Source organism: Triticum urartu, chromosome 7, assembly GCF_003073215.2.
Source record: "Triticum urartu cultivar G1812 chromosome 7, Tu2.1, whole genome shotgun sequence".
NCBI lineage: Eukaryota > Viridiplantae > Streptophyta > Magnoliopsida > Poales > Poaceae > Triticum > Triticum urartu.
In genome coordinates, this window is record NC_053028.1 from 288,239,688 (window position 1) to 288,259,632 (window position 19,945).

Consider the following 19,945-nt stretch of genomic DNA (forward strand, 5'->3'; position numbering starts at 1 on the left):
TGATATGATCATCATCGCACACTCCCTATACTTTTGGGATTAGTGTTGAACCTGAATAAGTGTTATTTGGTGTTTGCATTGAGCAAGAATATGATTTGATCATGTTTATTGTAATACGGTTATTCATTTAAGTAAGAGAATAAATTGTTGTTCTATTTACATGAATAAAACCTTATATGGTTACACACCCAATGAAAATAGTTCGTTGGACCTCGATCGTAGTGATACACATAATCATAATATTGAAACCAAAAGATGCAAAGTTAATAATGATAGTGCAACTTATTTATGGCACTGCCGTTTAGGTCATATTGGTGTAAAGCGCATGAAGAAACTCCATGCTGATGGGATTTTGGAATCACTTGATTATGAATCACTTGATGATTGCGAACCATGCTCATGGGCAAGATGACTAAGACTCCGTTCTCCGGAGTGAGCAACTGACTTATTGGAAATAATACATACTGATGTATGAGATCCGATGAGTGTTAAGGCTCACGGCGGGTATCATTATTTTCTGACTTCACAGATGATTTGAGCAGATATAGTATATCTACTTAATGAAACAAGTCCGAAATATTTGAAAAGTTCAAAGAAATTTCAGAGTGAAGTGGAGAATCATCGTAACAAAAATGAAAGTTTCTACGATATGATCACAGAAGTAAAATATTTGAGTTACGAGTTTGGTCTTCAATTAAAACAATGTGGAATAGTTTCACAAACTCATGCCACCTGGAACACCACAGCATAATGGTGTGTCCGAATGTCATAACCGTACTTTATTAGATATGGTGCGATCTATGATGTCTCTTACCAATCTACCACTATCGTTTTGGGGTTATGCATTAGAGACAGCTGCATTCACGTTAAATAGGGCACCATCTAAGTCCGTTGAGACGACACGATCTGAACTGTGGTTTGGCAAGAAACCAAAGTTGTCGTTTCTTAAAGTTTGGGGTTGTGATATGAAAAAGTTTCATCCTAATAAGCTCAAACCCAAATCGGAGAAATATGTCTTCATAGGATACCCAAAGGAGACTGTTGGGTACACCTTCTATCACAAATCCGAAGGCAAGACTTTTGTTGCTAAATTCGGAGTTTTTCTAGAGAAGGAGTTTCTCTCGAAAGAAGTGAGTGGGAGGAAAGTAGAACTTGATGAGGTAACTGTACCTGCTCCCTTATTGGAAAGTAGTTCATCACAGAAATCTGTTCCTGTGACTACTGCACCAATTAGTGAGGAAGCTAATGATGATGATCATGTAACTTCAGATCAAGTTACTACCAAATCTCATAGGTAAACCAGAGTGAGATCCGCACCAGAGTGGTACGGTAATCCTGTTCTGGAAGTCATGTTACTAGACCATGACGAACTTGCGAACTATGAGGAAGCGATGATGAGCCCAGATTCCGCGAAATGGTTTGAGGCCATGAAATCTAAGATATGATCCATGTATGAGAACAAAGTATGGACTTTGATGGATTTGCCCGATGATCGGCAAGCCATAGAAAATAAATGGATCTTCAAGAGGAAGACGGACGCTGATAGTAGTATTACTATCTACAAAGCTAGAATTGTCGCAAAAGGTTTTCGACAAGTTCAAGGTGTTGACTACGATGAGATTTTCTCACTCGTATCTATACTTAAGTCTGTCCGAATCATGTTAGCAATTGCCGCATTTTATGAAACCTGGAAAATGGATAAACAAAACTACATTCCTTAATAGATTTATTAAAGAAGAGTTGTATATGATACAACCAGAAGGTTTTGTCAATCCTAAAGGTGCTAACAAAATATGCAAGCTCCAGCGATCCATCTATGGACTGGTGCAAGCATCTCGGAGTTGGAATATACGCTTTGATAAGTTGATCAAAGCATATAAGTTTTATACAGACTTGCGGTGAAGCCTGTATTTACAAGAAAGTGAGTGGGAGCACTACATCATTTCTGATAAGTATATGTGTATGATATATTGTAGATCGGAAATAATGTAGAATTATTCTGCAAAGCATAAAGGAGTGTTTGAAAGGAGTTTTTCAAAGAAAGACCTCGGTAAAGCTGCTTACATATTGAGCATCAAGATCTATAGAGATAGATCAAGACGCTTGATAAGTTTTTTCAATGAGTACATACCTTGACAAGATTTTGAAGTAGTTCAAAATGGAACAGTCAAAGAAAGAGTTCTTGCCTGTGTTGCAAGGTGTGAAATTGAGTAAGACTCAAAGCCCGACCACGGAAGAAGATAGAAATAGAATGAAAGTCATTCCCTATGCCTCAGCCATAGGTTCTATAATGTATGCCATGCTGTGTACCAGATCTATTGTATACCCTACACTGTGTTAAGCAAGGGAGTACAATAGTGATCTAAGAGTAGATCACTGGACAGCGGTCAAAATTATCCTTAGTGGAATAAGGAAATATTTCTCAATTATGGAGGTGACAAAAAGGTTCGTCGTAAAAAGTTATGTCGATGCAAGTTTTGACACAGATCTGGATGACTCTAAGTCTCGATCTAGATACATATTGAAAGTGGGAGCAATAAGCTAGAGTAACTCCGTGCAGAGCATTGTTGACATAGAAATTCGCAAAATACTTACGGATCTGAATGTGACAGACCCGTTGACTAAAATTATCTCACAAGCAAAACATGATCACACCTTAGTACTCTTTGGGTGTTAATCACATAGCGATGTGAACTAGATTATTGACTCTAGTAAACCCTTTGGGTATTTATCACATATCGATGTGAAATATGGGTGTTAATCACATGGTGATGTGAACTATTGCTGTTAAATCACATGGCGATGTGAACTAGATTATTGACTCTAGTGCAAGTGGGAGACTGAAGGAAATATGCCCTAGAGGCAATAATAAAGTTATTATTTATTTCCTTATATCATGATAAATGTTTATTATTCATGCTAGAATTGTATTAACCGGAAACATAATACATGTGTGAATACATAGACAAAAAAAGTGTCACTAGTATGCCTCTACTTGACTAGCTCGTTAATCAAATATGGTTATGTTTCCTAACCATGAACAATGAGTTGTTATTTGATTAACGGGATCACATCATTAAGAGAATGATCTGATTGACATGACCCATTCCATTAGCTTAGCACCCGATCGTTTAGTATGTTGCTATTGCTTTCTTCATGACTTATACATGTTCCTATAACTATGAGATTATGCAACTCCCGTTTACCGGAGGAACACTTTGGGTACTACCAAACGTCACAACGTAACTGGGTGATTATAAAGGAGTACTACAGGTGTCTCCAAAGGTACATGTTGGGTTGGCGTATTTCGAGATTAGGTTTTGTCACTCCGATTGTCGGAGAGGTATCTCTAGGCCCTCTCGGTAATGCACATCACTTAAGCCTTGCAAGCATTGCAACTAAATGAGTTAGTTGCGGGATGATGTATTACAGACGAGTAAAGAGACTTGTCGGGTAACGAGATTGAACTAGGTATTGGATACCCGACGATCGAATCTCGGGCAAGTAACATACCGATGACAAAGGGAACAACGTATGTTGTTATGCGGTCTGACCGATAAAGATCTTCGTAGAATATGTAGGAGCCAATATGGGCATCCAGGTCCCGCTATTGGTTATTGACCGGAGATGTGTCTTAGTCATGTCTGCATTGTTCTCGAACCGTAGGGTCCGCACGCTTAACGTTACGATGACAGTTATTATGAGTTTATGCATTTTGATGTACCGAAGTTAGTTCGGAGTCCCGGATGTGATCACGGACATGACGAGGAGTCTCGAAATGGTCGAGACATAAAGATTGATATATTGGAAGCCTATGTTTGGATATCGGAAGTGTTCCGGGTGAAATCAGAATTTTACCGGATACCGTTGAGGTTACCGGAACCCCCCGGGAACCATATGGGCCTTAGTGGGCCTTTATGGAAAGGAGAAAGGGAAGCCCAAGGTGGGCGCGCGCCTCCCCCCTCCCCTAGTCCTTTAGGACAAGGAGAGGTGGCCGGCCCCCCTCTCTCTCTTTCCCCCTCGGGGAATCCTATTCCAACTAGGATTGGAGGGGGAGTCCTACTCCCGGTAGGAGTAGGACTCCTCCTGCGCCCTCCTCCTGGCCGGCCGCCCCCTCCCCCTTGGATCCTTTATATACGGAGGCAGGGGGCACCTCTACAACACACAAGTTGATCCTTGAGATCGTTCCTTAGCCGTGTGCGGTGCCCCCTGCCACCATATTCCACCTCGATCATATTGTGTAGTGCTTAGGCGAAGCCCTGCGTCGGTAGTACATCATCATCGTCACCACGCCGTTGTGCTGACGGAATTCCTCCCCGACGCTTTGCTGGATCGGAGCCCGGGGATCGTCATCGAGCTGTACGTGTGCTAAGAACTCGGAGGTGCCGGAGTAACGGTGCTTGGATCGGTCGGATCGGGAAGACGTACGACTACTTCCTCTACGTTGCGTCAACGCTTCCGCAGTCGGTCTGCGTGGGTACGTAGACAACACTCTCCCCTCTCGTTGCTATGCATCACCATGATCTTGCGTGTGCGTAGGAATTTTTTTGAAATTACTGCGTTCCCCAACACCGAGTGCCATGATTTCAGATCTGAACCTATTATGTTTTCATCAATATATGAGAGTTCTTGGTCCTATCTTGCAAGTCTATAGTCACATATTATGTGTTGTGATCCGGTAACCCCGAAGTGACAATAATCGGGACCACTTCCGGTGATGATTGTAGTTTGAGGAGTTCATGTATTCACTATGTGTTAATGCTTTGGTCCGGTACTCTATTAAAAGGAGGCCTTAATATCCCTTAATTTCTGCTAGGACCCCGCTGCCACGGGAGGGTAGGACAAAAGATGTCATGCAAGTTCTTTTCCATAAGCACGTATGACTATAATTCGGAATACATGCCTACATTACATTGATGAATTGGAGCTAGTTCTGTGTCACCCTAGGTTATGACCGTTACATGATGAACCACATCCGGCATAATTCTCCATCACCGATCCATTACCTACGAGCTTTCCATATATTGTTCTTCACTTATTTACTTTTCTGTTGCCATTGTTATCGTCACTACAAAATACCAAAAACATTACTTTTGCTACCGTTACTTTTGCTATCATTACCACTACTATCATATTACTTTGGCTACTAAATACTTTGCTGCAGATATTAAGTTTCCAGGTGTGGTTAAATTGACAACTCAGCTGCTAATACTTGAGAATATTCTTTGGCTCCCCTTGTGTCGAATCAATAAATTTCGGTTGAATACTCTACCCTTGAAAACTGTTGTGATCCCCTATACTTGTGGGTTATCAGGTGATATGTCTTTCATGATTTCTCATATAAAGTGTAAGGAATAGCACTCACACTAGCACCCATGTCACATAAACCATGATAACAGTGATCTCCTATTTTAACTGAAATAACAGGCATGCCAACAACAGGTCTATGTTTATCTCTTTTATCAAGTTTAGCAATTCTAGCAGCTTCTTCACAGAAGTAAATAACATGCCCATCCATATCTTCTTCCAGGAGATCTTTAACCATAGCAATACTAGGTTCAACTTTAATTTGTTCATCAGTTTAGGTGTTCTATATAGCTTTTGTTAATCACAGTTGAAACTTTAGCATGTTCCTTAATCCTAACAGGGAAAGGTGGTTTCTCAATATAAGCAGAAGGAACAACTGGATCAACATTATAAAGTATAGTTTCTTCTTTAACTGGTATTGGTTCTAATGGTTGGATGATATTTAAACCACTTCTCCTTAGGGATTTCAACATGAGTAGCAAATGATTCACTAAAGGGGGCTACTATCTCATAGTCAAGTCCATATTTAGTGCTAAACTTTTGAAAAGCATCGGTATCCATAAAAGATTTAACACAATCATACTTAAGTTTAATACCTGACTCTTTACCTTTGTCGAGTTCCCAATCTTCAGAGTTGCGTTTAATTCTTTCCGAAAGATCCCACCAGAATTCAATAGTCTTCTTCATAAATGAACCAGCACAAGAAGTATCAAACATGGTTTGATCATTACGAGAAAGCCGAGCATAAAAATTTTGGATAATAATTTCTCTTGAGAGCTCATGATTGGAGCATGAATATAACATTGACTTAAGCCTCCCCCAAGCTAGAGCGATAATTTCTCCTTCACGAGGCCAAAAATTATATATATATATATATATGATAAAAATTTTTTGGTGGAACTTCAATTTCAAATGATTCCAATTCCATGATCCAATATCATCACATAGCCTATAGCATGCCAATGCTTTTCCCTTAAAAGATAAAGGGAGAACCTTTTTCATCACTTCCTGGTAAACCTGCAAGCTTGAACAATCCACAAATTTGTTCCACATATATCAAGTGCATATCAGGATGTTCGGTTCCATCTCCTGCATAAGGATTAGCTAGCAGTTGTTCTATCATACCCGAAGGAATTTCATATTCAATATTTTCAGTAGGTGCAGTAGTTGAGGGGTTGGTAATTGTGGTTCTAGACGAGGTGAAGATACCCCGAACAAACCCCTCAAAGGATTGTTTTCTAAAGTAACAAGTGACAATAAATTTCAGCACACTATATAAATGTTTCCTTACCAAATTCCACTTACCAAAGGCGCTTCACTCCCCGGCAACGATGCCAGAAAATAGCCTTGATGACCCACAAGTATAGGGGATCAATTGTAGCTCTTTTCGATAAGTAAGAGTGTCGAACCCAACGAGGAGCAGAAGGAAATGACAAATAATTTCCGGTAAGGTATTGTTTGCAAGTGCTGAAATTGTAAGTAGCGGAGTAGTTTGATAGCAAGATAATTTGTAGCGAGCAAGTAACGATAATAGTAACAAAAGTGCAACAATGTAACCCAATCCTTTTGAGGCAAAGGACAGGCCAAAATGGTCTCGTATGATAAGCAAAGCATTCTTGAGGATACACGGGAATATCTAGTCACTTTCATCATGTTGGTTTGATTTGTGTTCTCTACTTTGATAATTTAATATGTGGGTGGACTGGTGCTTAGGTACTGTTCTTACTTGAACAAACATCCTACTTATGATTAACCCTCCCGAAAGCATCCGCAACTACGAGGAAAGTATTAAGAATAAATTCTAACCATAGCATTAAACTTTTGGATCAATCGGTCCCTTACGAAATAGCGCATAAACGGGGGTTTAAGCTTCTGTCACTCTCGCAACCCACCATCTAATTACTACTCCACAATGCATTCCCTTAGGCCCAAATATGGTGAAGTGTCATGTAGTCGACGTTCACATGACACCACTAAGGGAATAACAACATACATACTATCAAAATATCAAACACATATCAAGTTCACATGATTACTTGCAACATGACTTCTTCCGTGACCTCAAGAACAAAAGTAACTACTCACAAATGATAAACATGTTCATGATCAGAGGAGTATTAAATAGCATAACGGATCTAAACATATAATATTCCACCAAATAAACCATATAGTAATCAACTACAAGATGTAATCAACACTACTAGTCACCCACAAGCACCAATTTATAGTTCCGGTAACAAGACTGAACACAAGAGATGAACTAGGGTTTGAGAGGAAATGGTGTTGTTGAAGATATTGATGGAGATTGCCCTCCCCAAGTTGGGAGAGTTGTTGGTGATGATGATGACGATGATTTCCCCTTCCGGGAGGGAAGTTCCTCCGGTGGAATCGCTTCGCCGGAGGGCAAAAGTGCTCATGCCCAAGTTCCGCCTCGAGGCGGCGGCGCTTTGTACCAAAGTCCTCTCCTTATTTTTTTTTCTAGGTCAAAATGACCTTATATACCAGAAGATGGCACCGGAGGTGGGCCGAGGAGGCCACAACCCACCAGGGCGCGCCTGGGGGGCCTGGCGCGTCCAGGTGGGTTGTGCCCACCTGGTGGCCCCCCTCTGGTGTTTATTGGCTCCAGTATTTATTAAATAATCCATAAAAAATCTCCATGAAGTTCATCTCATTTGAGTTGTGCAAAATAGGTGGCCTGACGTAGCTTTCACAGGTCCAGATTTCCAGCTGCCGGAATTCTCCCTCTTGGGTGTGTTCCTTACAAATTATGAGAGAAAAGGCATTAGAATTACTCCAAAAAGCACTATTATGGATAAAAACATTATAAATAACAGTAAGAAAACATGATGCAAAATGGCGTATCACACAACACATCACCGTCACCACGCCGTCGTGCTGACGAAACTCTCCCTCGACACTTTGCTGGATCAAGAGTTCGAGGGACGTCATCGAGCTGAACGTGTGCTAAACTCGGAGGTGTCGTACGTTCGGTGCTTGATCGTTGGATCGCGAAGATGTTCGAATACATCAACCGCGTTAACCTTTCGGTCTACGAGGGTGCGTGGACACACTCTCCCCCTCTCGTTGCTATGCATCTCCTAGATAGATCTTGCGTGATCGTAGGAATTTTTTGAAATTGCATGCTACGTTCACCAACACCTACATGGGCCATAGGGGAGAGAGAGGGGAGCCTGCAAGGGGTGCCCCCCCATGGGCTGTCCGAATTGGACAAGGGGAGGGGGCGCGGCCCCCCTTTCCTTCCCCACCTCCCTCTCCTTCCCTTTTCCCCCTCCAAAATAAAGGAAGGGGGCAACTAGGACTAGGAGCCTAGTCGATTCCTCCCCCCATGGCGCGCCCCCTATGGCCAGCCTCCTCCTCCTCCTTTATATACGGGGGCAGGGGGCACCCAAAGCACATCAGTTGTTCTCTTAGCCGTGTGCGGTGCCCCCCTCCATAGTTTACTCCTTCGGTCATATCGTCGTAGTGCTTAGGCGAAGCCCTGCGCGGATCACATCACCATCACCATCACCATGCCATCATGCTGATGAAACTCTCCCTTGACACTTTGCTGATCAAGAGTTTGAGGGACGTCATCGAGCTGCACGTGTGCTGAACTCGGAGATGTCGTACGTTCGGTACTTGATCGGTTGGATCGCGAAGACATTCGACTACATCAACCGCGTTAACCTAATGCTTCCGCTTTCAGTCTACGAGGGTACGTAGACACACTCTCCCCCTCTCGTTGCTATGCATCTCCTAGATAGATCTTGCGTGATTGTAGGAAACTTTTTGAAATTGCATGCTACATTCCCCACAACATGGTCAAAGGGCATTACTTGTGATCCCAAGTTCTTTGAGTCGGATCGAGCCAAGTTGGTGACGATCATGTGGGCTATATGGACTTCTCGAAACAATACAAATCATGATAAAGGTGGTCTTGACCCGATACAGTCCATGAAAATGACCAGAGATACTTTAGCTTTGCTTGATCTACCTAAGGAACATGCTCGTTTGCTTCCGGGTCATGGTTGGAGGCCACCCGAGGAGGGTGAGATCAAGATAAACACTTATGGCAGTGTTGCTTTGGAAGCTCGAAGAGGAGGGGTGGGAGGAATCGCTCGTTCCCTCTCCACTTTTAGAGCTGTGTGGTGTAAACCTTATCAGGGGATTGCTGACCCCCTCATCTCTGAAGCCCTAGCAATCCGGGACGGCGCCATTTTTGCAAAGCTCAGGGGCTACGAGAAAGTCGTGATGGAATCCGACTGCTTGGAGGTCATTAATCTCTGGAACTCACGTCATGATGATAGGACAGTTGTGGCGCCTATCCTATCCGAAATATTGGAACACTCTACTAGTTTTAGGTCTTTCTGTATTCAACATATTCCTAGATTAGCCAACTACCCTGCTCACCTGTGTGCTAGACATGCAAGCACATTGGATGTAACAGAATGTTGGTTTGACTCTGTACCTAGCATCATTCTAACTAGCCTTCTTGCAGATTCTGCAGAGGCTTCGTTTGTTGAATAAAGCTCCAAATATTTCCCGTCAAAAAAAAGATGGGGACGGCTAGTCATGGCCCGGCCAAGGGCTAAACATGCCTGGCACGACATGGTTTCTACACGGCCATGTCGTGTCGGACCGTGTGCCATGCCCTTAGACCCAGGCACAACCTCTTTCTAGTAAACGGGTTGGCTCGACACACGTTTAGCCTGCATGGTCGTGCTTTTCGATCTAATTGATTGTTTTGGGGGCTATTTGGATTGATTTCGGTGCATCGTGTCGTGCCGGCATGTCGAATTGGCTTTACAGCCCAGGCACAACCCGAAGTGTGTCGCATGCCGGCACAACTAGTTTATGCACGTGACGGACCGAGCATGCATGACAACGGACCGCCACATGACATGCGACCCATGTGGCCAAGTTTGTCTTCAACAGGCTGCCCGTAAATTGGCACTATCCGTTCGTGAATGCATCCTGATGGGTCCATGGACGGATATGGGAGTCGGCCACCCAACAACATGTCTAAAACATCAGCCTACATTTCAGATGAAAATGAAACTAAAAGGATAAATTTCATGCAAATCGAACGAATTTCATGCAAACTGGACCTAATTCATGCAAAGTTGGACATATTACATTAAATCGGACGATATTTAACATGTTCAACTAAATGGTTTAATACCTAAAAAACTAAACGAGGTATCGGATGATAACCTCATACGCATGGACTCCCTGGCCGACGAGACCTTCTTCGTCGGAGTCGCCATGGCCCTTCCAGCGACAGAAGGATGCGTAGGCGCAGCGGCATCCCTAATTGGGCACTCGACTTCCTCCGCCGTCGCGTGCATGACTACGGACGTTACCCCAATTCGCCTGCCCCTCGTCTTGCCATTGCGTGCGACGAGAACGGCGGCACGTAGCGAATCGTCCGTGCCAATCGTGACAAGTTGGTCACTGAGGCGCTGCCGTCAGCTTGTGGACATCTCTGTGATGATCCTAGATAGGTCCTCCACCCAGGCCAATGCAAGGCCAACAAGGGCCTAGTTCGAGGCAATGTCTGACATCGCGAATGCGGCCTGGTGCTTCATGCTGCACCATTGACTCGGCCTCCGTCATGGTGTTGCGCGATGACATGTTGCCGCCTCCGTCGTCGAGGTAATGCAAGAGGCCCACACGTGTTCGCAAGCCCCAGGGATGGCTCCTTCACAACAACAGGGTGGTGATGGTCGTGCCCTCTCCTTGTCGCGCGAAAGATGTCTCGGCGGTGATGTCGGCCGGTCTAAGCCGCCTAATGTGTTGCGCGGCGACGAGGGTAGCTCCTCCTTCATCCCTTACGCGGAGTCCGATTTAGACGCCACAGTAGCACAGGGAGGGCGGCTCCTCCTTCACCTCCTATTTAGGCGGCGACAATGGCGGGGCCAATCCACAGTCACAAAGCAACTAGGGCCTCCAGCTGCCACTGGAACTTCAATGATGGCACAATCAAGAATCATGCTTTGGCCCATGGATGTTTCCCATAGTATTTGGCTCTAAATTTGGCTAACACAGTTCTCTGTTAAATTCTACAATTTGATAAGAGCAATATTGTGCAGCAAAGCTGAAAAAAATATTTCCATGATTCAAAGCGGCTAAAAAAATATTTCCATGATTCAAAGCGGCTAAAAAAATATTTCCATGATTCAAAGCGGCTAAAAAAATATTTCCATGATTCAAAACAACTGAAAAAATATTACTTGGATAACCTTGTTCCGAATGAAAAATTAAACAAACGCACATGTATCAGTTATTATTTAAAAGAACTCAAACAAGCAGCAAATGTACGCCAAAATGACCAGTATCATAGTCACTTTCTTTTGCGGTGACAGTATTATAGTCACAACTGGAGAGTAGATCAACAAATCTGCATTGTAACTTACTCTGCAGTATCAATTCCACAGGAGCTTGCACAATCTACTCAAAGATACAATACTAAATACTAATTGACCATCATTGTCTTGCTTAAGCTTCACAACTGCAAAGAGAACATACTAAACTGACCGGTGATTACATAACTTTTGTCCTTGTTTCAACTGCCACACTGTAAATTAAACATACTAACAATGACCATGGTAACTACTTAGACAGTCCAGCTTGGAAGCAAAACACTTGGAGCGCCATCTATGCAACAAGCCAAGGGCAGCAGATCCTTGTTACAGGATAACAGTGGGTCCTCATGGCGATGGCAGTTTGCCCATAGCACGATCTGAAAAGATACAATTGATTAAGCTTATAACCATGCTGTAGCTCTTTATTCCGACTAGTTAGGTATGAAATCTAAAATAATAACATTATTCAGATTTACTCCCTCCGTCCCATAATATAAGAGCTTTTTTTTACACTAGTGTATTATACTATGGGACGGAGGAAGTACTATATCTAAGCCAATGTCGAGAATTGTTGATAAAATTTGAATGAAACAGGTTCTCCAAGGAGAAGCTGAAACAAACAAACAACCTGAAGATTACATATACTCCCTCTGTAAACTAATATAAGAGCGTTTAGATCACTACTTTAGTATTCTAAACGCTTTTATATTAGTTTACGGAGGGAGTACTAGGCAGTAGGGGCAAGGAGATGCATACAAGATTACAGCCTTGCGCAACCTGCCTATGAGCAAGACTGCAAGACCAGCTCAGAGCATATGGCATTGCAAATATTCACACATCATAATTCTCAAACGTGCATCAATACGTACCTGGAGTGCAGAAGCTCATGTAGGGAACAACGATGACGTCGTAGTTTCTTGACCTGCAGGTGTATACCTTACGGACATGGCCTGACTTGAGCTCCATGGAGAATACCGTGTTGCCTGTCCTAACGAAAACGAGTCCGTGGCCGTCCGCGAAGCCAACGACCTCAGGTGGGCGTCGAGAGCCACGAGGTGCGGAGCATCGTCTTGTGCTGGATAACTTCTGCGCTGCACCCATTCCACCTCTCCGTCGCGCCATCTTCATCGACCAGAGGTAGAGTGTGCCATTCCGCACGCCGGCGAAACCCAGCCTGCCATCCTCCGCTTTCACGAGGACGGTGCAAGAGTAGTACTCGTGCTGGGACGGCGGCCAGATCACCGAGAGTACCCAACATTTTGAAATTGAGGTAGGGTCGCAGGTGGAGTAGAGCGTTTCCCACAAGGAGCTCGGTCGCCCGTCAACTAACGCGGCTGCTCGATCTCAACTCGCTGGCTCCAAGGCACCGGCCTCCGACGAGTAGGTGCAGGCGAACGTGATGCCACGTTCGGCCGCATCCCACGAAGGCGGACACGAAGGGTCCGCCATGACATCGAGAGGTGGTCGCAGCCGACCGCGGCGCAGAGCACGGCCGCGTTGAAGCCAAGCGCGTAGGCCGGCACGCGGGGGATCTTGAACTCCTCACCCGTGACGGGGTCCCAGACGACGAGGCGCTGGCCCTGAGCGGTGTGGAGGAGCACGCGGCCGTGGCGGGCGTCCAGCACATTCAGGCCGGGGCGATCGGAGGCGGCGGGGCGGAAGGAGGAGGTGGGGACGAGCTGGGCCATGCCTTGGTAGTGCTGCTTCAGGTTGAGGACGAAGCCGAGCATGGGAGGTGTTCGATGGAATGCGCGGTAGCGGCGGAGGTACGCCGGGTCGGTGAGGAGGTGGCGCCAGCGCCAGCAGACGAGGGAGGCGTGCACAAGGCGCGTGGGGTCGTCCGAAGGGAGGCGGAGGAGGATCTCCGGGGCCATGTCGGCGATTGTCCGAGGCGCCGGCGCTGGTGCCGGCACGAGGCGAGGCCGTTTCGGCATAGGCGTGTCCATGGGTCGTTGCTTGCTTCGTTTGGTGCTGGTTTCCCGGCGCTACGGTTAGGTTTTAAGCATGCTAGTGGCTAAGAGGACGGCGACCGGAATGGGAGGGTCACGCACGCGGCTTTGGGGCGGGGGAGCGGGGGGGGCACGCGGCTTGCGGAGGGAGACGGTGGCGGCATGGGAGGGGAAGTTAGCTCGAGAAGTGCGCGGGCCGGGAGTTGGCGCATGATTTTAACACCGTTTGGCGGGCAGCAAATTCAAGTACTGCCGCCAACCAGAATATTGTGCAATCTGTCGCTTGGCGCCTACCGCGGATCAGGGCACACTAGTGGAGGAGCACGCAGCCATAGCTATTGGTGCGGCTCCCATATCGGGCCTCTTCGAAGCCATCACTTTTTTCTGAACAAACTTTTTTTTTCTTTTTTCTTTTTTTAAAACTACAAACTTTTTTTTCAAGAGTATGCCAATGACGTACCATATTTTTATAAAAGACAGAACAATATTTACAAGAGACCAAACGGAGATGCGAACATCCAAGATGGCAAACACCACTCCGACCCCAACCCAAACTCACGCGGTTACATTCTCACGAAAGGATCTAGACCTCCAACACCGAGCCCTGCAATAGTCCAATCTACGATATTAGAACGAATTGGCGCTACCAGTTGGGGAGGTGTCTTCTGATCACGCGGCCTGTTGAACACCCTAGCGTTACGCTGCTTCCACAGAGCCCATGCCGTCCCTATGACAAAGGAGTCGAATCCTCGTCGCACTCTGCCTGTTAACCTCAATCTTTGCTCCAGCCACCATTCGGAAAAGGTAGTGTTGGTGGTCGGCGCGTGGATGTTAAGCTGGAAAGAATCGAGGCATAGGTGCCACACCTCTCGTGCGTAGACGCAATGCACCAAGATGTGATCCGTGTTATCTTCTTCTTAAAGGCACGTGAAGCACGGCGACCTCTCATCTTGGGGGCCTTGTCTGGCTCGCCTGTCAGAAGTCCAAAGCCGATACTACACCGCAAGCCAAGCAAAAAATTTGCACCGTAAGGGTTCCTAGCTCCTCTAAATGCCTTTTGTCGTTGCCCATGCATAACCTTTGGTAGACCGACCTTGCTGTGTAAGTTCCTGAGATGTCTGCTGGCCAAGAAAACTGGTCCGGACTCTGATCATTAGTCGGGACCGTGGCGATGGCTAGGCATAGATTGGCCACCTGCATGTGCGCAGTGAAGGAGATGTTGCCCTGAACTGATGGGGAACGTAGCAGAAATTCAAAATTTTCCTACGTGTCACCAAGATCTATCTATGGAGAAACTAGCAACGAGGGGAAGGAGAGTGCATCTACATACCCTTGTAGATCGCTAAGCGGAAACGTTCAAGAGAACGGGGTTGAAGGAGTCGTACTCGCCGTGATCCAAATCACCGGAGATCCTAACGCCGAACGGACGGCACCTCCGCGTTCAACACACGTACAGCCCGGTGACGTCTCCCATGCCTTGATCCAGCAAGGAGAGAGGGAGAGGTTGAGGAAGACTCCATCCAACAGCAGCACAACGGCGTGGTGGTGGTGGAGGAGCGTGGTACTCCAGCAGGGCTTCGCCAAGCACCGCAAGAGACGAGGAGGGAGAGGGGTAGGGCTGCGCCAAGAAGGAGAGGAACTCGTGTGTCTTGGGCAGCCCAAACCTCAAGTATATATAGGGGGAGGGGAGGGGTTGCACCCCCACCTAGGGTTCCCTCCCTAGGGGTGGCGGCAGCCCCCAGATCCCATCTGGGTGGCGGCCACAAGGGGGAGAGGGGGAGGTGCACCTGGGGTGGGCCTTAGGGCCCATCTGCCCTAGGGTTTGCCCCCCTTCCCTCTTGGAGGCGCCTTGGGCCTTGGTGGTGGGGGGGGGGGTGCACCAGTCCACCTGGGGCTGGTCCCCTCCCACACTTGGCCCATGCAGCCCTCCGGGGCTTGTGGCCCCACTTGGTGGACCCCCGGGACCCTCCCGGTGGTCCCGGTACGTTACCGATAAAACCCGAAACTTTTTCGGTGACCAAAACAGGACTTTCCATATATAAATCTTTACCTCCGGACCATTCCGGAACTCCTCGTGACGTCCGGGATCTCATCCAGGACTCCGAACAACATTCGGTAACCACATACAAACTTCCTTTATTACCCTAGCGTCATCGAACCTTAAGTGTGTAGACCCTACGGGTTCGGGAACCATGCAGACATGACTGAGACGTTCTCCGATCAATAACCAACATCGGGATCTGGATACCCATGTTGGTTCCCACATGTTCCACGATGATCTCATCGGATGAACCACGATGTCGAGGATTCGATCAATCCCGTATACAATTCCCTTTGTCTAGCGGTATTGTACTTGCCCGAGATCGATCGTCGGTATCCCGATACCTTGTTCAATCTCGTTACTGGCAAGTCTCTTTACTCATTCCGTAACACATCATCCCGTGATCAACTCCTTGGTCACATTGTGCACATTATGATGATGTCCTACCGAGTGGGCCCAGAGATACCTCTCCGTTTACACGGAGTGACAAATCCCAGTCTCGATTCGTGCCAACCCAACAGACACTTTCGGAGATACCCGTAGTGCACCTTTATAGCCACCCAGTTACGTTGTGACGTTTGGCACACCCAAAGTATTCCTACGGTATCCGGGAGTTGCACAATCTCATGGTCTGAGGAAATGATACTTGACATTAGAAAAGCTTTAGCATGCGAACTACACGATCTTGTGCTATGCTTAGGATTGGGTCTTGTCCATCACATCATTCTCCTAATGATGTGATCCCGTCATCAACGACATCCAATGTCCATGGTCAGGAAACCGTAACCATCTATTGATCAACGAGCTAGTCAACTAGAGGCTTACTAGGGACATGGTGTTGTCCATGTATCCACACATGTATCTGAGTTTCCTATCAATACAATTCTAGCATGGATAATAAACGATTATCATGAACAAGGAAATATAATAATAATCAATTTATTATTGCCTCTAGGGCATATTTCCAACAGTCTCCCACTTGCACTAGAGTCAATAATCTAGTTCACATCGCCATGTGATTAACACTCACAGGTCACATCGCCATGTGACCAACATCCAAAGAGTTTACTAGTGTCACTAAACTAGTTCACATCATCATGTGATTAAGACTCAATGAGTTCTGGGTTTGATCATGTTTTGCTTGTGAGAGAGGTTTTAGTCAACGGGTCTGCAACATTCAGATCCGTATGTACTTCGCAAATGTCTAGGTCATATTATAAATGCTGCTTCCACGCTCCACTTGGAGCTATTCCAAATGGTTGCTCCACTATACGTATCCGGTTTGCTACTCAGAGTCATTCAGATAGGTGTTAAAGCTTGCATCAATGTAACCCTTTACGCCGAACTCTTTATCACCTCCATAATCGAGAAACATGTCCTTATTACTCCAAGGACAATTTTGACCACTATCTAGTGATCCACTCCTGGACCACCTTTGTACCCTCTTGCCAGACATGTGGCAAGGCACACATCAGGTGCGGTACTCAGCATGGCATACCGTATAGAGCCTATGACAAAAGCATAGGGGACGACATTCGTCCTTTCTCTTTCTTCTGCCATGGTCGAGCTTTAAGTCTTAACTTCATACCTTACAACTCAGGCAAGAACTCCTTCTTTGACTGATCCATCTTGAACACCTTCAAGATCATGTCAAGGTATGTGCTCATTTGAAAGTACCATTAAGCGTTTTGATCTATCCTTATAGATCTTGATGCTCAACGTTCAAGTAGCTTAATCCAGGCTTTCCATTGAAAAACACTTTTCAAATAACTCTGCATGCTTTCTAGAAATTCTACATCATTTCCGATCAACATGTTAACAACGCATACTCATCGGAAATTCTATAGTGCTCCCACTCACTTCTTTGGAAATACAAGTTTCTCATAAACTTTGTATACACCCAAAATCTTTGATCATCTCATCAAAGCATATATTCCAACTCCGAGATGCTTACTCCTGTCCTTAGAAGGATTGCTGGAGCTTTGCATACTTATTATCATCTTTCAGGATTGACAAAACCTTCCGGTTGTATCACATACATCCTTTCCTCAAGAAAATCGTCGAGGAAACAATGTTTTGACATCCTATCTGCAAGATTTCATAAATAATGCAGTAATCGCTAATATAATTCTAACAGACTCTTAGCATCGCTATGAGTGAGAAAGTCTCATCATAGTCAACTCCTTGAACTTGTCGGAAAAAATCTTAACGACAAGTCGAGCTTTCTTAATGGTGATACTTACCATCATTGTCCGTCTTCCTTTTAAAATCCATCTGTACTCAATAGCCTTACGACCATCGAGCCGTTCTGCCAAAGTCTACACTTTGTTTTCATACATGGATCCTCTCTCGGATTTTATGGCCTCGAGCCATTTATCGGAATCCGGGCCCACCATCGCTTCTCCATAGCTCGTAGGTTCATTGTTGTCTAGCAACATGACTTTCAAGACAGGATTACGTACCACTCTGAAGTAGTACGCATCCTTGTCATCCTACGAGGTTTGGGAGTGACTTGATCCGAAGTCTCATGATCAATATCATAAGCTTCCACTTCAATTGGTGTAGGTGCCACAGGAACAACTCTTTGTGCCCTGCTATACACTAGTTGAAGTGACGGTTCAATAACCTCATCAAGTCTCCACCATCCTCCCACTCAATTCCTTCGAGAGAAATTTTTCCTCGAGAAAGGACCCGATTCTAGAAACAATCCCTTATTGCTTTCGGATCTGAGACAGGAGGTATACCCAACTGTTTTGGGTGTCCCATGAAGATGCATTTATCCACTTTGGGTTCGAGCTTATCAGCCTGAAACTTTTTCACATAAGCGTCGCAGCCCCAAACTTTTAAGAAATGACAGCTTAGGTTTCTCTAAACCATAGTTCATACGGTGTCATCTCATCGGAACTATGTGGTGCCCTATTTAAAGTAAATGTGGTTGTCTCTAATGCCTAACCCACAAACTATCATGGTAATTCGATAAGAGACATCATGGGATACATCATATCCAATAGGGTGCAGTTATGATGTTCGGACACACCATCACACTATGGTGTTCCAGGCTGTATTAGTTGTGAAACAATTTCCTCAATGCCTTAATTCTGTGCCAAACTCGTAATTCAGATATTCATCTCTATGATCATATCATAGATCTTTTATCCTCTTGTCACGACGATCTTTCAACTTCACCCTGAAATTACTTGAACCTTTCAAATACTCGTGATTCATCAAGTAAATATACTCAACATCTACTCAAATCATCTGTGAAGTAAGAACATAACGATATCCACTACATGCCTCAGCACTCATTGGACTGCACACATCAAAATGTATTACTTCCAACAAGTTGCTTTCTAGTTCCATTTTACTAAAAACGAGGCTTTCAGTCATCTTGCCCATGTGGTATGATTTGCATATCTCAAGTGATTCAAAATCAAGTGAGTCCAAATGGTCCATTTGCATGGAGTTTCTTCATGCATATACACCAATAGACATGGTTCGCATGTCTCAAACCTTTTAAAACGAGTGAGTCCAAAGATCCATCAACATGGAGCTTCTTCATGCGTTTTATACCGATATGACTTACGTGGCAATGCCACAAGTAGGTGGTACTATCATTACTATCTTATATCTTTTGGCATGAACATGTGTATCACTACGATCGAGATTCAATAAACCATTCATTTTAGGTGCAAGACCATTGAAGGTATTGTTCAAATAAACAGAGTAACCATTATTCTCCTTAAATGAATAATCGTATTGTGATAGACATAATCCAATCATGTCTATGCTCAACGCAAACACCAATCTTGATGGTAGAGGGAGCGTACGATATTTCATCAACCTTGGAAATACTTCCAACACATATCGTCATCTCACCTTTTAGCTAGTCTCCATTTATTCCGTAGCCTTTTGTTTCGAGTTACTAACACTTAGCAACCGAACCGGTATCTAATACCCTGGTGCTACTAGGAGTACTAGTAAAGTACACATTAACACAATGTATATCCAATATACTTCTATCGACCTTGCCAGCCTTCTCATCTACCAAGTATCTAGGGTAATTCTGCTCCAGTGGCTGTTCCCCTTATTACAGAAGCACTTAGTCTCGGGTTTGGGTTCAACCTTGGGTTTCTTCACTAGAGCAGCAGCTGATTTGCCGTTTCATGAAGTATCCCTTTTTGCCCTTGCCCTTCTTGAAACTAGTGGTTTCACCAACCATCAACAATTGATGCTCCTTCTTGATTTCTACTTTTGTGGTGTCAAACATCGCGAATATCTCTCCT

The 19,945-nt window shown here is 45.1% G+C and overlaps 1 pseudogene; it reads right to left on the reverse strand.

Annotated features, from left to right (window-relative positions):
• Positions 1-11,607: 11,607 nt before the first annotated feature.
• Positions 11,608-13,618, reverse strand: LOC125523185 (annotated as a pseudogene).
• Between the last annotated feature and the right edge of the window lie 6,327 nt (positions 13,619-19,945).